This window comes from Tiliqua scincoides, chromosome 1 (genome assembly GCF_035046505.1).
Source record: "Tiliqua scincoides isolate rTilSci1 chromosome 1, rTilSci1.hap2, whole genome shotgun sequence".
NCBI classification, from domain to species: Eukaryota; Metazoa; Chordata; class Lepidosauria; order Squamata; family Scincidae; genus Tiliqua; species Tiliqua scincoides.
In genome coordinates, this window is record NC_089821.1 from 198,879,548 (window position 1) to 198,900,200 (window position 20,653).

The 20,653-nt window shown below is 47.5% G+C and overlaps 2 pseudogenes; both read right to left on the reverse strand.

Moving 5' to 3' along the window:
* Positions 1–888: 888 nt before the first annotated feature.
* On the reverse strand, positions 889–1,792 carry LOC136646893 (dehydrogenase/reductase SDR family member 1 pseudogene; annotated as a pseudogene).
* A 14,167-nt stretch (positions 1,793–15,959) lies between these two features.
* On the reverse strand, positions 15,960–16,961 carry LOC136646909 (dehydrogenase/reductase SDR family member 1 pseudogene; annotated as a pseudogene).
* Positions 16,962–20,653: the final 3,692 nt, after the last annotated feature.

The window sequence follows — 20,653 nt, forward strand, 5'->3', positions numbered from 1 at the left end:
AAAGGCTACCACCAGCCATTTTATTATAGTTGTACAGAAAACACTCATTAAGAAATACAGGAACAGGGGGAGAAGTTCTCAAATGGATACAAGCACAATTGCGGAGAATGGTTTGTCACAGATCATGACTGAAAGCACGGATACTAGCCATTTGAAAATCATATGGAGGCTGGTTTTCCTTCTGAAACTGTTTACCATGAGTGTGATTCCTTGAAATCATAATATGTGCTCTTTCTGCAGTATTTTCTTTCATCATGCAGGCCTCGATAGCTGTACAACTGTTTTCTCCTAATTCCAAGTTATTTATGTTCCTTGACCTGAAGCTAATCTCTGCTATATAAAATTGCAATACAAAGTTTAATTTAGTTATTTGGTTTTCTCTGTAAACCGCTTTGTGAACTTTTCATTGAAAAGTGGTGTATAAATACTGTTGATAATAATTTAAATGAGCAGAATCAAAAGCATGGTTGTAATACCTTGTATCTCCATAAGGGGGAGAAATAACAGCACAATCTTCTCAGATACCACAATCTGTCATAGTGAATATTTATTAGAAGCCTAGTTTGTTTTGCTGTTTTTGAAATACAGCAGTGATTAGCTCCAGGACATGGAACTTGAAATAAAGTGGAATTAGGAGAAAACAGTTGCACAGCTCATTCATGATGAAGAAAGAGCACTTGTGCTTTCAAGGCATCATACAGAAAATCCCTAGTTTCAGAGGGAAAGTAAAGAACTGCCTCAAAATGATTTTCAAAGGGGAGAAATTGCTCTTTCCAAAAGAGAGACCAAGAGTTGAGCCATTTACCAGTTGTAAAAAATACAACCTCTGAATGGAATGATGAACAATCAGAAAATGACAAATGTAAGACTCCTCATCCCATCCTAAGGCTATTCTGCTGATTTTGTGGGGACAACTGGAATGGCTGGATATACAGTGAACCTGCTAGAATAGAGGGCAAGAGCCCACTTGGGGATTCTGATGAACTGAGGAATGAGGCAGAAGAAGCCAGAGAATCGGAGCATCATTTCAATAAGGATATTTTGGAGTGAAATGAAATCAAATACATCCCTCCCATCCACATCCTTGAAGTGGTAATAGCGGGTGAGATCTGGACTGAGGAGGACCTTGCCACTGTGGCACATGAAACTGGGGTCTGAGGCCAGGCCAACCACACACTTGCCACTCACTTCGGGACACTCTGCCATGGTGGGCAACTTTTCCTTCAGCTGCTGGAAGAGAGGCCCTGAGTTTTCTTCTGCTATCTTCATCGTGGCCTCCGTGTGAACAAGACCAGGCCAGAGTGCCACACAGGCCATGCCAAAGGGATACAGCTCAACAGCACAGTCAGTGGCCAGGCGGTCACAGGCGGCCTTGCCCACGCCGAATGGAACATCAGTCATGTATCGCAGCCCTCCAGGTGACGAGATGATGACAATGAGCCCTCGACCAGTGGGCACCATGAGGCGGGCAGCATAGACTGTGTTGATGTAGTGGCCCCTCAGTCCTGCGTTGTTGACCAGAGAAGGCGTTGTTGACCAGCAGGTCCATCCTGCCCTCCTGCTGGACGTGCTCGAACAGCGCCACCACCTCCTCCTCCCAGGATGAGTTGCACACCACTGGCATGCACTTCCCACCTCAGTCCCGCACCTCGGCAGCCGCTTGCTCCAGGCTCTCTCGGGTCCGGCCCGTGATGTAGATGGTGGCGCCCGCCTCTGACAGCTGCAGAGCGATGCCCTTTCCGATGCCCCGGGAGGCGCCTGTCACCATGCACACCTGCCCCAAAAGTGGCATGGTGGTTAAGGAAAGCAGGGAAGATGGAGCGGCTTGCTCAGGAAAGTGTGGCAGATGCTGCAACTGTAAGAGTTTTTCGGTGATCTTCCAAAGCACTAATCCCATTTAGGTCACCACCCCCGCACGTGGTACACCTGAAATGTTCTTTCATCTTAAGAAACATGCCTTGTCCTCCCACCCCCCCCCACCCTAGCCTGTGATGCAATGCCAAAACATAAAGAATTATGGTTATGCTATTGCATTCCCAGTTGCACCATACACAAACTGGAACAATGCTAGTAAGACATAATCGTACAGGATTCTTTGCATACTTTTTCTATGGCAATTAAAAAAATTGGGGCGTTGCAATTAAAAGGCTTTGTGACATCTTTATCTGCAGCCTATCTGGTAACCTTACCTTCTGCTTTTACAACATTTTGCGAAATGTAATGCTTACAAAGTGTTGCAACTTTGCTACATTGGAGTTACACCCATTGTAGCCTCAACTAAAGGATAATTTTTTTTTACAAAAAACTGGAAGTGCCGTTTTTTCAGCATTTTGAAGGCCTCAGAAGGTCTACTGGATAGTGCGGGGGGGGGCCACAGGCAGCCTCCCCAGCCCTTAAAAGGCCTTCTCTCAAAAATGGGCCCCCCAAAAGGAAAAAATGGCGATGAGGGGAAGGGTCACGCCCCCTGGCGATGAGGGGTGCTGCCCCCTGCGAGGTGCTGCGCAGGGCATTTGTCTACCTGACCCCCACCATGTATGCCAGTGAGGCCCAAATCCTACACAACTTTCCAGCACTGGCATGGTAATGCCAGTAGGACGTGTGCTGCATCCTGCGTTGGGTGGCACTCACGGAGCCCTCCTCAAAGTAAGGGAATGTTCGTTCTCTTACCTCTGAGCTGCATTGCCCTTATGTTGGCACTGGAAAGTGGGTTAGGATTGTGCCTTGAGTGTATGTAGCCTGAAAGAGCCCCATCCTTACTAAAGAACACTTATGATGCTTACCAGTGAGTACACTAGAAACAGATTTGGAGGCAGAAAGGAATTCTTAGCTCATATTTCTCTTTAGGAAAGCGTGTACATGATTGAATTTTACTTTTGTAACTGAACAATGCTGATACAGTATGTACTTTGGGTCAAAATACAGTGGGATCAGTTGAATCTTATTCCATTCTTGGATTTCTTTTTCCAAACAATGTGATTGAGGTGATGAACACTACCATTCCTTTAAAAACAATAAGACACGCTGGACAGAGGGAAGCACTGTTCTTGTAGTTTAAATATTCTATTCTTTCCCATTTATTTATTTAATTTCAAAGTTACAACAGCTCCCAACATTTGTACACTTTGCTTTTACACACAGAGAAACATGGGCCTGGCTCACACATGCATGTAAATAATTTTATTTTTGTACATTTGATTACTGTGGAATTGATGTCGAGAAGCTTAAAGTGAACTGATTCCACTGAAAAAAGTATGGTTAGGGAATATGTGTTATGATTGGACGGATAAATGACGCAGTTCCAATAATAGCAGCTCTTTGCAGCTCAGCGAGTGTAATTGCTGGTGCATTCAGTTGTTGCAAAAAGTTGTCAAAATTTGCGGAGATGGTTCCTAGTGTGCCTGTGATTACTGGCAGCACCTTAGTGTGTTTCATCCACAATTGGGTGGTTTCTAGACACAGTTTGTGGTGCTTGTCTATTTTTTCATGTTCCTTTTCTACCACCCTGTGATCACCAGGGATGGCAATGTTGATGAATGTCACAAGTCGGGAATTGTAGTCAATTAATGTGATATCAGACATGTTGGCCTCAACGCGTCAGTCCGTTTGGATTCTAAAGTCCCATAAGATTTTGACCTCGTTTTCCAGGACTTTCTCCGGCTGATGTTGCCAAGCTTTTTTGGACATGTCGAAGCCATATTTTTGGCATAAGGCCCAATGTATAAGTCATGCAACATCATCGTGTCTTCATTTATAGTCAGTATTGGCAATTTTGGGACATTCACAAATCAGGTGGTTTACAGTCTTGTCCCATCTTTTGCATTGTCGGCATAGGCTGTTGTCACTGGTATCTGGAATTCTGGCTTTCATCACATTCGTCTGAAGGGCCTGTTCTTGGGCTGCAAACAGGATACCTTCTGTCTCTTTGCGTAAAAATCTGTCCCTAAGCCAGGACCGGGTGGTCTGTTTGTCACAGACGCTGTCAATGTTTTTGAAAAACTGTCCATGTAAAGGTTTGTCGATCCAGCTATTAAGCCAGCGAGTGAATGTCTCTTTTTTGTAGTCCACTTTTGTCTCTGGTTCAGAGATAACATTTTCACTTTTGACCACTTTTAGAAGTTTCTCTATACTGTTGCATACATAGTCATGGAAGCCGCGCATTTCCTCCTCCACTGTCTGTTGGACTTGTAATAAGCCACAACCTCCAATTCTGCGAGCTAAATACAGCTGGTCAATGTCAGTTTTAGGATGAAATTCATGGTGAATTGTCAATAATTTTCGTGTTTTCTTGTCCAGGGTCTCTAGTTCATTGTTGGTCCAATCAATCGGACTCAGCAACAGTACCTAAAAAGAGTCCGCAAGATACTAAAGTCAAAGTTGAAGGCTGGAAACACAATCAGAGCCATTAACGCCTGGGCTGTGCCCTTGATCAGATACCCTTCGGGTATAATTGACTGGACCAACAATGAATATATATATTCATATAAACTATAGACTTCTTACTAGATTTGGGATAAGTGGTTCACATCACATCACATCACTCACATCAACATCTCCTAGTGTCTGAAGATACTCGGATTTGATTATATCTGCAAAGAAAATCCTTTGAAACTGAAAATACATTGCATTTTGAGTGGGCTTTATGTTTCTGCCATAACTGATACACCTGTAAGGAACATCAGTGTAGTGTTGTGGCTTCACTGCTTCTGTTGTACATCCTACTTTTTAAATTAATCTCTTTTTTGGTCGGCTTTTTGTAAGGCTCATTGGCAGCTTTCTGAACTCTTTATAGCTCGCAGCGGTTTTCAACCACTGTGCCAGGGTACACTGTTGTGCCGCGAGGCTCCCTCAGTTGTGCCACGGGGCCAGAGGAGACAGGCAGCAGCCGCACAGGAGAAGCGGCTGCTTTCAGCCCTGCGTGGCAGCACAAGTAAAAGTTGCAGCCAGCAAAGGAGCTGGTTGTGGCTGCTTTGCGTCTCACGCAGCAGCATGCTTTTAAGAAGCGTCAGAAAGGGTCTACTTCGAAGGTCCTGCTGTCGCTTGCTCCTGCTGCTGAGCAAGACTAAGGTGGTTGTTGCCTGCCTTGTGTGCTGTTGGGCAGTCACCGAAGCCTGGAGGAGCTCCAGGTGGGAACTGTGGAGTGCGTGAGCCTGAAGTGGGCAAGCAGGTAGGAAGCGAGCAAATCTGCTGAGGCCAACAACTTAAGGATTGGCTGACTGAAAAGGGTCCTTGAGAGTCCCTTTTCCTTGCCACAGTTTGCCTGCAATACCCCAAAGCAACCCTTTCTGCATTGCCTCCGTGAAGGGATTGGGCCACCCCAGCTCCCTTTGCTGCTTGCCTGCGCAAGCCCCTGGGTTCTCCTGAGCCATCCCATCCTAACTCTGAACATCTTTCCTCCATTCCAGAAATCACATATACTTCCCTCTCCAAGCTTTTTGTGGATTTCTTTGTCATGCAATAATTTAATTGTATTAATTAAAAATTAATTGTAATGTAATAATTTCATGTCAATAAAAAACTGGTAGTGTGCCTTGACAATTTTAGTGCCTTGTCGGTTTGCCGTGAGTGGAAAAGGGTTGAAAATGAATTATTTGAAAGACGGAACATTGCAGGAGTGATGTCTGATGTGCTGACACAGTTTCCTGACCAATATACTTAGTATCTTTTTACGTACTTTGAAATAAATGTGGAAGAAAATGGAAAACAAATCTGTGTACTTCTTGATCTTTGTACTGCCCTGTGGGTGTAAATTAACAAAAGAATGTATTTTAGCAAACTATCAAAGCTCCAGATAAGGTGAACGCTTCATCAAAAGGGAGTATGCTGGAATTTACATCTCAAGTTAATTGCTAGTATGACAGATGAAACTAAACAGAACCATGCCAAAGCAACACACCAAAGTTAGCATGTAAGCCAAAAGATGCTTCAATATTTTAATAGTTAAGTGTAACTAACACATGTAATAGTTTAGGAATAGGTTTTACTGTTTGAAAGTTAGTAAAAGCATAAAATACACAAAATAGTAAAAAGCCATTAAATTAGACTGTTAAGTCTGCTTAAGTCTCAGATGTGTCTCAAAGTAACCTTGAAAAGCAGATGTCTGGCATAATGTTAATTAAAGAGAATCTAACAAGGAGACTCTAAGGAATATGGTACAAAGGTACTCCTTACAGATAAGAACTCTGTATATCTCTGTAAACTCAAGGTTCTGTTTAATTGGAACCCAGAGACAGATTTACAACTTAAAGTAAGATTAGAGAATTAGAAAGGAGGCAGGAAGCAGGATGCCTGCACCAATTAATCAGGGAAGCCGATATCTCTTGACACCAAGAACATAAAACTAAGGGTTATACACAGGTGAAACACACCTGTGTTCTTCTTCTTTTAATGGAGAAGAAGACCTTGGCAGAGACAGTTGCTAATTAAAATAGAGTTTGACAAATACAGACATCAGCAGAAACAGACAGGAACAGATATGCAGAAATAGACAGGAGCAAGATAATATGAGAAAGCCCCTAATTAGCAAAACATTCCTGAGAATCTCTGTCAGAGCCTCTAAGCTGACAGAGAAAGCTGGATTTAATTAAAATAAAGAGAAAAGTCTCTTAAAATCTTTATTTACAATAAAGTTTGTTTGTTTTGAATTTTTTTGTTTTGAATTAAACAATTCAAATTTTGTTTTGTTTTGTTTTGAATTAAATATAAGTTTATGCCACTATGCATCACAATAGCACAGTCACGTAGAGGGAATTAAAAGAATAGCATTAGCTCTGTCAGAAATAAGCATAAGACAAACCAAAGCCAATAAATGAGTAAACAGTGCCACCTAGTGGTTGTTAAAATATATGTCTAAATTAATGTTTTTTGCCATATTTGGAACTTGTAACTTGAAACTTCAGTCGAACAAACAACAAACAACAATCAAATGTTTGTAAAGTGATCTCTAGCCAATCCTGAGAAAGCCTCCATCTCTGATGTCATAACCCCAGCCAATGACAGTGTGAGATTCTCAGACAAAGAAGCCAAAATGCTATATAAGCAAAAGGCCCACACTGGAACATTGTTTTTCTCTGGAGGCACTGATAATTCCCACATAGCTCTCATTGCTCTCCTCATTTGGAAAGGACTCCCTGAGAGGCCCGTTGCCAGCAACAAAATAAAGCCTGCAGACGATCACCCCTCTTGCCTACTGAGTTTGCTTTTGAACTTTGCTGATGACCTTGCAACAATTGAATATATTTGTCTTGGATCTTGAGGTATATTCTGCAGCTTATTTGCAAGTATTTCTCCTTATGAGGTGGATATGCGCACTCTACAATAGAAAGGAGGCAGGGCACAGCCTATAGGATCTCAAGGACACAGCTATAGGACATAGCTGCTGCAGAAGCAAGTTTTGGTAAGCACAGGATGCTCTCTTAAAAAGAGTTTTTGCTGACCTGGAGCTGATCTGGATGTGACCTAGAGCTGACCTGGATATGCTTGCTTACTACACACAGTGGGGTACTTGGAATATGTAAAACATTGAAAGGATTATCAGCAAAATTCAATATGGTCAAATGACTGTCTTCCTAGCTGGGGAAACTTACACACATTAACCCAGGAAGGCAGTTCAAATCTGTATAGAGTACTTAAGCAGAGGTTGAGTTAAAACAATACAATGAATAGAAGACACTTAAACAATGATTTACTATGCAAGACTTCTTCCTCCTAGAGAGGTGGATGTTGTAACCATGAGCTTGTGGCTTGACCTGATTGTGACCTGTGTGTTGAGGTTTAATGTGTTTGTATAAACAGTGATTGGATTAGGAGACACTTTTGCATAAACAGTGATTGGGTAAACAATACAATGAATACAGTGACCACATGGAAGTGGAGGTTGTGTAATCCATGAGCTTGTAGCTTGACCAGAGTTTTGGAAGTGTTGGCCTGTGAGAAGTTTGGCCTGCAACCAGATATAAAATCACAACTAAGGAAAAAGGGGATTTTCATGTAACAGTACCCCTTGATAAAGTTCCTCTCAGAGGCCCTGAACAGGAGTAGCAGAGGTTGGCACACCACCAGGCAAGGGGGGCAGCACTTGACGTGCCACCTCAGGAGCCAGGAAGTCTTCTTGGGCCAGTCCTGCACATGCACTGTAGAGGTGAGGAGCCTCCATCTCAACATGGAGGTTGTTTGCAGGCTAGGAAAATATTGTTCAGAGCTTGAGGTACTGAAGAAATGCCAAATGCAAGCTCCTCCTCTGAATTGAAGAGGGGAAAAGAACAGGGTGGTGATGGTGGGGGTGGTGGGTATGGGCAGAATGCGGGTGGGGAGGGGGCAAAACAGGGCAGGACAGGATGGCAGCAGCCAGAATAGTCTTTGGAACCCAAGTCTACCTGGTTTCCCTGATGTGGCGCCCAGGTCTGCCTGCCCTCAGTGTTCCCAGCTAGATACAGTAATACAGAAAACCAAACATACTCCTATGACTCTCTAAAACAGGGGTGTCCAAAGTTTTTGGCAGGAGGACCACATTGTCTCTCTGACACTGTGTCTGGGGGGGGAGGACTGGGGGGGAAAGGAATTAATTTACATTTCAAATCTGAATAAATTTTCATACGTTTACATAAATGAACATATGAAAGATGAACTTATATGAATGAATGAAGGTCTTGCAATAGCTCAAGGCCTATAAAAGGCCTTGCACAAGGCAAGGCTGGCCTTTCCTTTCCTGCCGCTTCTGCATCACAGATGTGAAACAACAATCAGTGGAGGCAGCCCTCATCCCACAGCTCACCAATGTTGTTCTCATTGTCAAACAGTTGCCCTCACACTGAGAGCAGTTGCAGCGGGCCAGTGTGGGCTCCCAAAAATCACCAGAGGGCCAGAGGCTCACTGGAGACTGGGAGCTCCTTGAGGGCCGCATTGAGAGGCCTCCAGGGCCGGGGTTTGGGCACCCCTGGTCTAATCACTCTCCTTCAGACTTTCTCTTCCATTGGATCCCAGCCCCTTCTTTTCTCAAACCAGGGAACAAGAGTAGGGCCCAGGAGACAGGAGTAAAGGGACTAATTTGTACCTGGGCCCAGGGTCAGAAAGGGGGCCCAGGAGCCAATGGAAGGGGCCCAGAAATTTCCTGGAACATTCCGTTCCTGGCCTGCTACAATAACTCCTTGGCTTGTGGATCTGCTTACCATGAAGGAGAGTATAGGAGCTCAGGGACATCGCTGTGGGGCTACAGTTGCTGCAGAAGCAAGTATTGGTATGCAGAGGACACTTTCATAAGAACATAAGAACATAAGAACAGCCCCACTGGATCAGGCCATAGGCCCATCTAGTCCAGCTTCCTGTATCTCACAGCGGCCCACCAAATGCCCCAGGGAGCACACCAGATAACAAGAGACCTCATCCTGGTGCCCTCCCCTACATCTGGCATTCTGACTTAACCCATTCCTAAAATCAGGAGGTTGCGCATACCCATCATGGCTTGTACCCCATAATGGATTTTTCCTCCAGAAACTCGTCCAATCCCCTTTTAAAGGCGTCTAGGCTAGACGCCAGCACCACATCCTGTGGCAAGGAGTTCCACAGACCAACCACACGCTGAGTAAAGAAATATTTTCTTTTGTCTGTCCTAACCCGCCCAACACTCAATTTTAGTGGATGTCCCCTGGTTCTGGTATTATGTGAGAGTGTAAAGAGCATCTCCCTATCCACTCTGTCCATCCCCTGCATAATTTTGTATGTCTCAATCATGTCCCCCCTCAAGCGTCTCTTTTCTAGGCTGAAGAGGCCCAAACGCCGTAGCCTTTCCTCATAAGGAAGGTGCCCCAGCCCCGTAATCATCTTAGTCGCTCTCTTTTGCACCTTTTCCATTTCCACTATGTCTTTTTTGAGATGCGGCGACCAGAACTGGACACAATACTCCAGGTGTGGCCTTACCATAGATTTGTACAACGGCAGTATAATACTAACCGTTTTGTTCTCAATACCCTTCCTAATGATCCCAAGCATAGAATTGGCCTTCTTCACTGCTGCCGCACATTGGGTCGACACTTTCATCGACCTGTCCACCACCACCCCAAGATCTCTCTCCTGATCTGTCACAGACAGCTCAGAACCCATCAGCCTATATCTAAAGTTTTGATTTTTTGCCCCAATGTGCATGACTTTACACTTACTGACATTGAAGCGCATCTGCCATTTTGCTGCCCATTCTGCCAGTCTGGAGAGATCCTTCTGGAGCTCCTCACAATCACTTCTGGTCTTTACCACTCGGAAAAGTTTGGTGTCGTCTGCAAACTTAGCCACTTCACTGCTCAACCCTGTCTCCAGGTCATTTATGAAGAGGTTGAAAAGCACCGGTCCCAGGACAGATCCTTGGGGCACACCGCTTTTCACCTCTCTCCATTGTGAAAATTGCCCATTGACACCCACTCTCTGCTTCCTGGCCTCCAACCAGTTCTCAATCCACGAGAGGACCTGTCCTCTAATTCCCTGACTGTGGAGTTTTTTCAGTAGCCTTTGGTGAGGGACCGTGTCAAACGCCTTCTGAAAGTCCAGATATATAATGTCCACGGGTTCTCCCGCATCCACATGCCTGTTGACCTTTTCAAAGAATTCTATAAGGTTCGTGAGGCAAGACTTACCCTTACAGAAGCCATGCTGACTCTCCCTCAGCAAGGCCTGTTTGTCTATGTGTTTTGAGATCCTATCTTTGATGAGGCATTCCACCATCTTACCCGGTATAGATGTTAGGCTGACCGGCCTATAGTTTCCCGGGTCCCCCCTCTTTCCCTTTTTAAAAATAGGCGTGACATTTGCTATCCTCCAATCTTCTGGTACCGTGGCCGTTTTCAGGGACAAGTTGCATACCTTAGTCAAGAGATCTGCAACTTCATTCTTCAATTCCTTAATAACCCTTGGGTGTATGCCATCAGGGCCCGGTGACTTATTGATCTTTAATTTATCAATGAGGTCTGAAACATCTTCTCTTTTAACCTCTATCTGACTTAACTCCTCGGTTAGGAGGGGCCGTTCGGGCAGCGGTATCTGCCCGAGGTCTTCTGCCGTGAAGACAGATGCAAAGAACTCATTTAATTTCTCTGCCATCTCTAAGTCTCCTTTTATCTCCCCTTTCCCTCCCTCACCATCCAGAGGGCCAACCGCTTCTCTGGCGGGTTTCCTGCTTCTAACATATTTGAAGAAGCTTTTATTATTCCCCTTAATGTTGCTGGCCATGCGTTCCTCATAGTCTCGCTTGGCCTCCCCTATCACCTTCTTACATTTCTTTTGCCACAGTTTATGTTCCTTTTTATTCTCTTCATTAGGGCAAGACTTCCATTTACGGAAGGAAGCTTCCTTGCCCTTCACAGCCTCTCTAACTTGGCTGGTTAGCCATGCAGGCACTCTCCTGGATTTAGTGGAACCCTTCTTTATTTGCGGTATACACTTCTGCTGGGCCTCTATTACTGTTGTTTTAAGCAGCCTCCATGCACTCTGGAGAGACTGGACTCTTTTTACCCTCCCTTTCAACCTCCTTCTAACCAGCCTCCTCATTTGAGGGAAGTCCGCCCGTCGGAAGTCAAGGGTTTTTGTTAGAGATTTGCCTGGTATTCTTCCCCCAACGTGCACATCAAAACGGATCGCAGCATGATCACTGTTCCCCAATGGCTCAGTAACGTTTACATCTCTAACCAGGTCCTGCGTACCGCACAAAATTAAATCCAGAGTCACCTGTCCTCTGGTGGGCTCCGTAACTAGCTGATCTAAGCCACAGTCTTTCCTTTCTGGTGTGAGCCTAAATATGATGATGTTAATTTTCTGCATGACTTTCTATATTTAAAAGATTTTAGAGAGACTTAGGAGTGCATAGCTTAGGAATGTGATGCCAGATGGGTGGGTAGACCTGGGCTCCAAAGACTTTTCCAGCTGTCTCCACCCTCCCCCCACCCTGTTTTGCCCCTCCCTGCCCCCATTTTGCATACCCATCACCACCTTCCCCCTGTTTCACCCCTCCCCTTTTGCAAAGGGGTCCAAAAGAAACTTCATACCCCCTGGTCAAATTTCCCTCAGAGGCCCTGCCCTATGCCACCTTCTGAGTCCTAAGCCCCACTTCTGGGAGATCAGAAGGCTCCTGCAAACAATTGCCTTTGCCTTGCTGCTCCTCTACTGCTCCAACAGATATGCATGCACACACTGCTGCATAGGCTGACAGCTTGCGCCCTGTCCCACCAATACTTTTTCAGGACCCAGTCCTGTGTCCACTGGGCAGGCCACTCCCTGGGTCTAGTAAGACCTGATGACATTCCTGTCTATGGATTCACCCTACTTATGCACCTTAACTTGGAGGGAGGGGTGGGGAGACTTAGTGTAGTTCATCTGTTCTGAATGCAAAAACTCCTGGGTTTAATCCAGCAGACTCCATGCCTTTCAAAGTGGGTTGGACAGACAGGGGAGTCTGGACAGTGGTTGCCTGCCTCTGATTGGTCTGTGGAACTCCTTGCCACAGGAGGTGGTGGGGATGGCACCTGACGGCCTAGATGTCTTTCAAAGTGGGCTGGACAGACAGGGGTGCTGAAAGGGGAGTCTGGACAGTGGTTGCCTGCCTCTGATTGGTCTGTGGAACTCCTTGCCACAGGAGGTGGTGGGGATGGCACCTGATGGCCCAGATGTCTTTCAGAGACAGAGGTGCTGGACACAGGGGCTGGCTAGCTGACTGGCAGACTCTCTCCCTGTGGGCAAGTGGGCCTTCTTGTGGCCAGCTCCCTGGAGCTGTGAAGCACCCCAGCTGGGTGAGCTCCCTGTGAGCTCCCTGGAGCCCAGCCCAGGTGCCATCATTTTGGGAACTGGAGGCACCCCACAGGCTGCAAAGGGGTGAAGAGTGCAGAGCCCTGCTGGACTGCTGCAGGCAGGGACACCTCCTTGGGGACTGCTGCTCACTTCCACCAGCAGGCACAGGTCAGAGCAGTCCTGCTTGGGGGGACCTCTTGGCTCCCTCCGTCCAGGAGGCTCCTAGGAGGAGAAGAGTCAGCCAGCCAGCCAGAGGTGGGGTCAGGGAGGGAAAGTGGGTCTAGCAGCAGCAGCCTGGAGGTGGGGGGCAAAGGAGCGCCTGCGATGAGGGCACGTCCCCGGCGCAGCCCACCTGGAGAGCCCGGGCAGGGGGCGCACCTGGCGGAGGGCGGGGCTGGGGCAGAGAACCCGGTGACGCGGCCGCGGAGCGAAGAGGCGGCCGAGCAGCCCGTCTTCGGGGGCGGCGCGGGGGTGTCCGCGGCAGGGAGGCGGACCGCGGCTCAGCCCTGAGTTCGCCCCTGCCGGGGAGCCGGTGCCGCCTGGTGGGCGCCCAGACGGAGCGCGCGGGCCTTCCCGGGGGCGGGCCAGGCAAGAGCGCGGGGAGGCTGCGGGCACGCCCAGCGGTCTCCCGGGCAAGGGCCGCCGAGCTCCGGGGCCCCGAGGCGCCTGCGCTGCCCCTTTTGCGCCCCTGTGCCCCCCAGTCCCGGGGCTAGAGGGAGGAGGGGCAGCACTCGGGCAGGGTCGACGCCTGGTCCCCGGCAGCTCAGCCCCCCTCCCCGCAGGAGGAGTTCCCCCTCGCGTCTCCCCAGCAAAGCAGGCCCCACGCGCAATTCCGGCTTGGGCTGCGAGGCGCTTCAGCCACTGGCATGACTCGGTCATCCCTCCATCCCTCCCCCAGCCATCCATCCATCCTCCCCCCGCCCGCCCAGGGTGTGGAAGGAGAAGGAGGAGCAGTGGAGGCGAGTAGGCAGAGATGAGCATTTCCCACCAACCTGCTGCCTGAGGCAGCTGTTTCAGTTGGCCTCATGGGTGGGCCAGCCCTGCCCCAGGGAGGCAGCAGGCTACCTACAGCCTTCTATCATTTTAAATCATGTTTAGATGCTGATGCATGAAGAAAGTACCTTAGCAGTTGCAGCATGAAGAAATCCACCCTTCAATTGCAGAGGAAATCACTGATCAGTAACAGCCACTGCGGCAAAATCAATGCCAGGCGTAACATAATCATTTCCCCGTCTGGATGTTTGCTGGCAGGCAGGGCCTTCTCTGCATTGGCATCCCAACAGGGATGGCACCAGGTCGCCTTGGGCACCTGCTGGGCATGCATGCACAAAACACTCTCTTGCGCATGGAAATGCGTTCTGTTGTGGTTTCCTCCATGTACTTAGATGCGAGGCCTGTGGGCTCAACTGAACTGAAGGCTGTTTGCACAATGGCCAGTTTTTGTCCTTGTGTCGCAAAGCAGATTGGACACCTTTGCTTTGGTTTTCTGGGCCAAATTATCTCTTGAAAACCTAGCAGGTCAGAGATGTGGCAAGTCCAAGTCCTCCCTGACTTCGGAGTCCTCTGCAGCGCTCTGGTGCCCTGCTGGGGATCTCTACATGTTCCTGATTATTTTCTGTTTATCAACACCTTGCCTCGAGGTGCTCATTAACTGCAAGTGTAACATATCCAGAGCCATGTGTTTTTCCACACACCTGCCTTTGTGGTCAATCTCAGGTCAGTCTGAGCACCTCAGCTTTCAGAAGAGGCCCAGAGATTTCCTGGGATCTTACATTTTCTGATATCACCTGGACTCTCTACCCACATGGGATGCTGGGGGCACTACTGTGGGGACGCAAGCCATATGCACCGGGCCGAAGAATGCATGCATGACACTTGTTAACACAGTGTCAGGTGTGAGAGGAAACTGGCCTGCTACAGTCACTCTTTGCTTGTGGATCTGCTTACCAGAAGGAATGTATAACAACATGTACATCCCTCCCCCCTTTAGATTGTAGGTGGATAAAGTTCAAAAAACTAGACAGGCCTTTGGGTGGGAGAGGAGCTGTCTTTGTACATATTTTCTGAACATGTCCCAGATAAATATTTCTGAAAAAGCCAGCACCAGCCCTTTTATTACTGATACATGGAAAACTCTCAATAAGAAACACAGGAACAGGGAGAGAACTTCTCAAACAGACACAGGCACAAATGCAGAGAACAGTTTGTCATAGATCGTGACTGAAAGCACTGAAAATAAACATTTGAAAATCACATGGAGGCAGGTTTTCCTTCTGAAATTGTTTACCATGAGTGTGATTCCTTGAATTCATAATAAGTGCTCTTTCTGCAGTATTTTCTTTCATCATGCAGGCCTCTATAGCTGAACAACTGTTTTCTCCTAATTCCAGGTTATTTCATGTTCCTTGACCTTAAGCTAATCTCTGCTGTATAATATTGCAATATAAAGCTCAGTTTAAATTGGCCCACTCTTAAGCATAGTTGCTATACCTTGTATCTCCATAGGGGGAGAAACTACAGGACAATCTTCTCAGATATCACCATCTATCTGTCATAGTGAATATTTATTAGCAGCCTACCTTCTTTTGCTGTTTTTGAAGTACAGCAGCGATTAGCTCCAGGACATGGAGCATGAAAAAAAATGGAATTTGAAGAAAACAGTTGCACAGCTCATTCAGGATGAAGAAAGAGCCCTTGTGCTTTCAAGGCACTATACAGAAAATCCCCACTTTCAAAGTAAAGAACCTGCTTCAAAATGATTTCCAGATGGGAAAAATTGTTCTTTCCAAAAGAGAAACCAAGTGTTGAGCCATTTACCAGTTGTGAAAAAAACAAACTCTAAATGGAATGATGAACAATCAGAAAATGTCAAATATAAGACTTCCCATCCTAAGCAGCACAGCTGTATTATTCATAAGGCTGACTAGCCTGAAGCCAAGTGGACCCATAGGGCCTATCATTTTTTATTATTTTTATTTTTTGCTTTGGCACTGTTACCTGAGCTCTAGGGCTCCAATAGTTAAAGGTACTTTGTATTTGGTGCTGTAGCAAAATGTGTACATATAGATGGATCCATACAGACACTCTCATAAGTATACAGCTGTCAGCTGTAGTAGGGTGAAAGTCTGAAGTGCCAGAGAGGGCCTGAACAACCAGAAAGCCTAAGGGCCCAGCCATGGGTTAATACGGCCTTGATCCTAAGGCTTTTCTGCTGGTTTTGTGGGTAAAAGTGGAAGGGCTGGATATACAGCAAACCTGCTAGAATAGAGGGCAAGAGCCCACTTGGGGATTCTGATGAACTGAGGAATGAGGCGGAAGAAGCCAGACAATTGGGGCATCAATTCCATAAGGATATTGCGGAGAGAAATGTAATCAAAGACATCCCTCCCATCCACATCCTTGAACTGGTAAAGGCAGGCAAGATCTGGACTGAGAAGGACCTTGCCACTGTGGTGCATGATATTGGGGTCTGAGGCCAGGCCAGCCACACACTTGCCAATCACTTCCGGACTCTCTGCCACGGTGGGCAACCTCTTCTTCAGCTGCTGGGAAATGGTCCCAGAGTTTTCTTCTGCCTCTTTCAGTGTGGTCTCTGTGCGAACAAGACCAGGCCAGAGTGCCATACAGGCCACGCCAAAGGGACGCAGCTCGACAGCACAGTCCGTGGCCAGGCGGTCACAGGCGGCCTTACCCACGCCATATGGAACATCGAACATGTAGCGGAGCCCCCCAGGAGAGGAGATGATGACGATGAGCCCTCGGCCAGCGGGCACCATGAGGCGGGCAGCGTAGACGGCGCAGATATAGTGGCCCCTCAGGCCTGTGTTATTGAACTCGTCCCAGAGGGAGGCCTCGCTCTCCCAGAAGGGCACATCATGCATCTCAAGGATGGCCTGCATCCCCGAGAAGGCGTTGTTGACCAGCAGGTCCAGCCTGCCCTCCTGCTCGCTCCGGACGCGCTCGAACAGCGCCGCCACCTCCTCCTCCCGGGACGAGTCGCACACCACCGGCACGCAGCGCCCGCCCCGGCCCCGCACCTCGGCCGCCGCTCGCTCCAGGCTGTCCCGCGTCCGGCCCGTGATGTAGACGGTGGCGCCCGCCTCTGACAGCTGCAGAGCGATGCCCTTCCCGATGCCCCGGGAGGCGCCCGTCACCACGCACACGCGCCCCGAGAGGGGCTGCCCGGCCGCCCCTGCCATCTGCGACGGAGAGGACGGCGCTCCTGCGCCTGCGAGGGCTCTGCCCGGCCTCTTCCTCCGGACTGGGACTGGGAACAGCCAGTGGCCGGGCGCGGAGCCCCGACGGCGCACAAGGAGCGCGGCTTCCCAGGCGCGCAAAGCTCTCCACGCGCAGCAGAAGCAGCAGCGAGCCTTGGCGCGCCTGGGCTTTGAGCGCCCCGAGTTTGCGTGGGAAGCGATGCGGCCAATGAGCTCCGAGCCGAGCCCTGACGACAGCGGCACAGGAGGCCACCTCCACGGGTTGCAAGTTGAGACCCTCCCGCTGCCCCAAGAAAGAACTTCGTCAGCCCTGGACGGGGAGCCCTCGGAAGGCGAGCGCCTGCCCGTCGAACACTGAGCGCAGGCAGAGCCTTGCTGAGCTGTGGCAGCCACAGGTGGCAGAATCTCTCAAGGCAGCGTCCTGGAAACTCCGCCAGCTGCACGGATCCTCGCCTTCAAGCCTGCTTCGTTGGTTTTATGGTGCGGAGGTTTTAGCTGCCACTGTTATTCTTTGAGAACGGAATGAGTGACCTTGAAACAAGCCAGTTCCTCCATCATGGACGAGATTCCCTCCTGGGAAAATAATAATAATAATAATAATAATAATAATAATAATAATAATAATAATAATAATATTAACAACAACAACAACAACTTTATTTTTACCCCGCCTTTCTCCCCGAAGGGACTCAAGGCGGCTTACAACAGATTAAAAACATAATTTAAAAACAAATAAAAACATATTAACAGAAAAGAAAATGGAATGTTGTTCCTGTTGCTGCTTAGATGAGTCTCAGGCATTATACGGAGCATGTTTTTTAACACGTTCCATCACTAAATAATCTTGCTGACCTGAATGAAAGCTAGAAAATCAGGACTGATGGTACTACTGTTTTTTTTATGATTGATTAATATTTTATTCATTTATTTTTCATTTCTGCATTGTCCTTCCTCCAGAAAATCTTCAACAAGTCTGTTAAATCATGGGAATAGTTCTTTAATTCTGATTTTAGGTACCTCTGTTCCATCAGGGGTGGGCAAACTTTCAACTTTAGGGATCCTGGACCTTAAACAATTGTATAGAAGAGGGAATTTCAGCAGGTGCAGCTTGTCTTCTCACAGATGAGAAGCTGCACCTGCTGAAATTCTCTCCTATGCAATTGTTAAAGGTCCAGGATCCCTAAAGTTGAAAGTTTGCCCACCTGTGTGTCACATGATCAATTATGGTAAACTCTTGAAGTGAGATAAGCAACGCTGACGTTTGCATCCTGGGAAATCTGTTTTCAGCACTTGGTAGACACAGTGCCTGCGAAGGAACATTGGCTTCCTCAGTACCAAGGCGGAATGATTTTTATACATTCCTTTTGTTAATGCTCATTCTACCATAACTGATAGTGCTAGAAACTGCATAACTGATAATGCTAAGAAGTGTTGTCATCTTTGTGTCATTGTACTAGCAGTGTCAGTGATGGAGCCATCAGAGAAGTACCTGTTCAAACACAAGGGAACTTATTTCCAGTCAGACCTGGTTACACCTGGTTGAATCTAATGGGACTTACTTCTGAGTAGGCGTGCATAGGATTGGGCTGTAAGTCATGCCTAATCATTGAATATCTTTGTCTTGGATCTTGAGGTGTATTCTGCAGCTGATTGCCTCTTTGCAAGTATTTCTCCTTATGAGGTGGGTATGCGCACTCCACAATAGAAAGGAGGCAGGGCACAGCCTATAACAACATGTATATCCCCCCCCCCTTTAGACAGTAGGTGGGTAAAGTTCAAAAAACTAGACGGGCCTTCAGTGGGATAGGAGCTGTCTTTGAGCATGTTTATTTTCTGAAAAAGTCCGAGATGGATATTTCTGAAAAGGCTACCATCAGCCATTTTATTACAGTTGCACAGAAAATGCTCAGTAAGAAATACAGGAACATGGGGCGATCTCAAACATATAAAGTAAGGCCACAGCTAGGGGCAGGGGGGGCTCCCCCCAGCCATCCCTTTGCCTGCCTTCAGCATTTTTTTCTGAACCTATTCTCTTTTTATCTAGTCTGGCGTCAGTTGGGGGTGATTTGAAGCCCTTTTTGCAACTTTTTTCATGCACAGGAGGGAAGAGGGTTCAGTGCTTCTGGCAGGGATGGGGGGGAAGAGAGAGAGTGCATATGTAGAGTGAGTAAAACACAGTCCTGGAGGGCTCTTTGGAAGTTATGACCTCTGGTCACCCTGCCCCCTTTCAGAGCACATGGAGAGCATGGCTAGTCAAGAGCAGCTACAAGGAAGGTTAGGAGAGATTCCTACTTGTACTGGCTGGGGGGGGGAGGGAGGGAGCCATTTCTTCTGCTGGGGAGTATGCTAATTACTACAAAGGTATTGCTGCGGGGGGGGGGGGGCAGTGGCCCCTCAGCCCTGTGTTGTTGATCTTGTCCCAGAGGGAGGTCCCGCTCTCCCAGAAGGGCACATCAAGCATCTCAGCAATGGCTTGGATCCTTGAGAAGGTGTTGTTGACCAGCACTTCTAGCCTGCCCTCCTGCTCCCACTGGACACATTCGAACAGCGCCACCACCTCCTCCTCCCGGGATGAGTTGCACACCACTGGCATGCACTTCCTGTCTCGGTCCTGCACCTGGGCAGCCACTCGCTGCCTCTGACAGCTGCGGAGCGATGCCCTTCCCGATGCCCCGGGAGGCGCCCGTCACCACGCACACCTACCCCGAAAGTGGCATGGTGGTTAAGGAAAGCGGGGAAGATAACTGATGGAGCGGCTTGCTCAGGAAAGTGTGGCAGATGCTGCAACTGCAAGAGTTTTTCAGTGATCTTCCAAAGCACTAATCCCATTTAGGTCACCACCCCCGCACATGGTACAGCTGAAATGTTCTTTCATCTTAAGAAACAGGCCTTGTCCTCCCGCCCCCCCCCTCCAGCCTGTGATGCAATGCCAAAACATAAAGAATTATGGTTATGCTATCACATTCCCAGTTGCACCATGCACAAACTGGAACAATGCTTGTAAGGCCTAATTGTACAGGATTCTTTGCATACTTTTTCTATGGCAATTAAAAAAATTGGGGTGTTGCAATTAAAAGGCATTATGACATCTTTATCCGCAGCCTATCTGATAACCTCGCCTTACAAGTTTAGAACCTGTTGCAAAATGTAATGTTAACAAAGTGTTCCAATTTTGTTAGATTGGAGCTACACCCATTGTAGCCTCATCAACCCTAATTTTCACATTATTTCTCTGGATGAAGATATGAAGCTGCCTTAATTGGTTCACCTAGATTATCACAGTCACTGGCTAGCAGCTGCTCAATAGGGTATGAGACTGGAGCCTTGAAAGTGCTCCCAGGGATTGAATATCTCTGTTCACTAGGAAGAAAATAAAACCTGGATAGATTCTTCTTCCTTAAAATTAGGAATGTGTTGATGCATTCACTTTATAAAATGCAAATGAAGAAATGCCTTTGGTTAATATCCAGTTTGTTTTCTAACACAGTGGTTCTCAAACATTTAGCACCGGGACCCACTTTTTAGAATGAGAATCTGTCAGGACCCACTGGAAGTGATGCCATGACCAGAAGTGACATCATCAAGCAGGAAAATTTTTAACTATCCGAGGCTGCAATCCTACCCACACTTACCCAGGAGTAAATCCCATTTACTATCATTGTTAAAAGAATAGG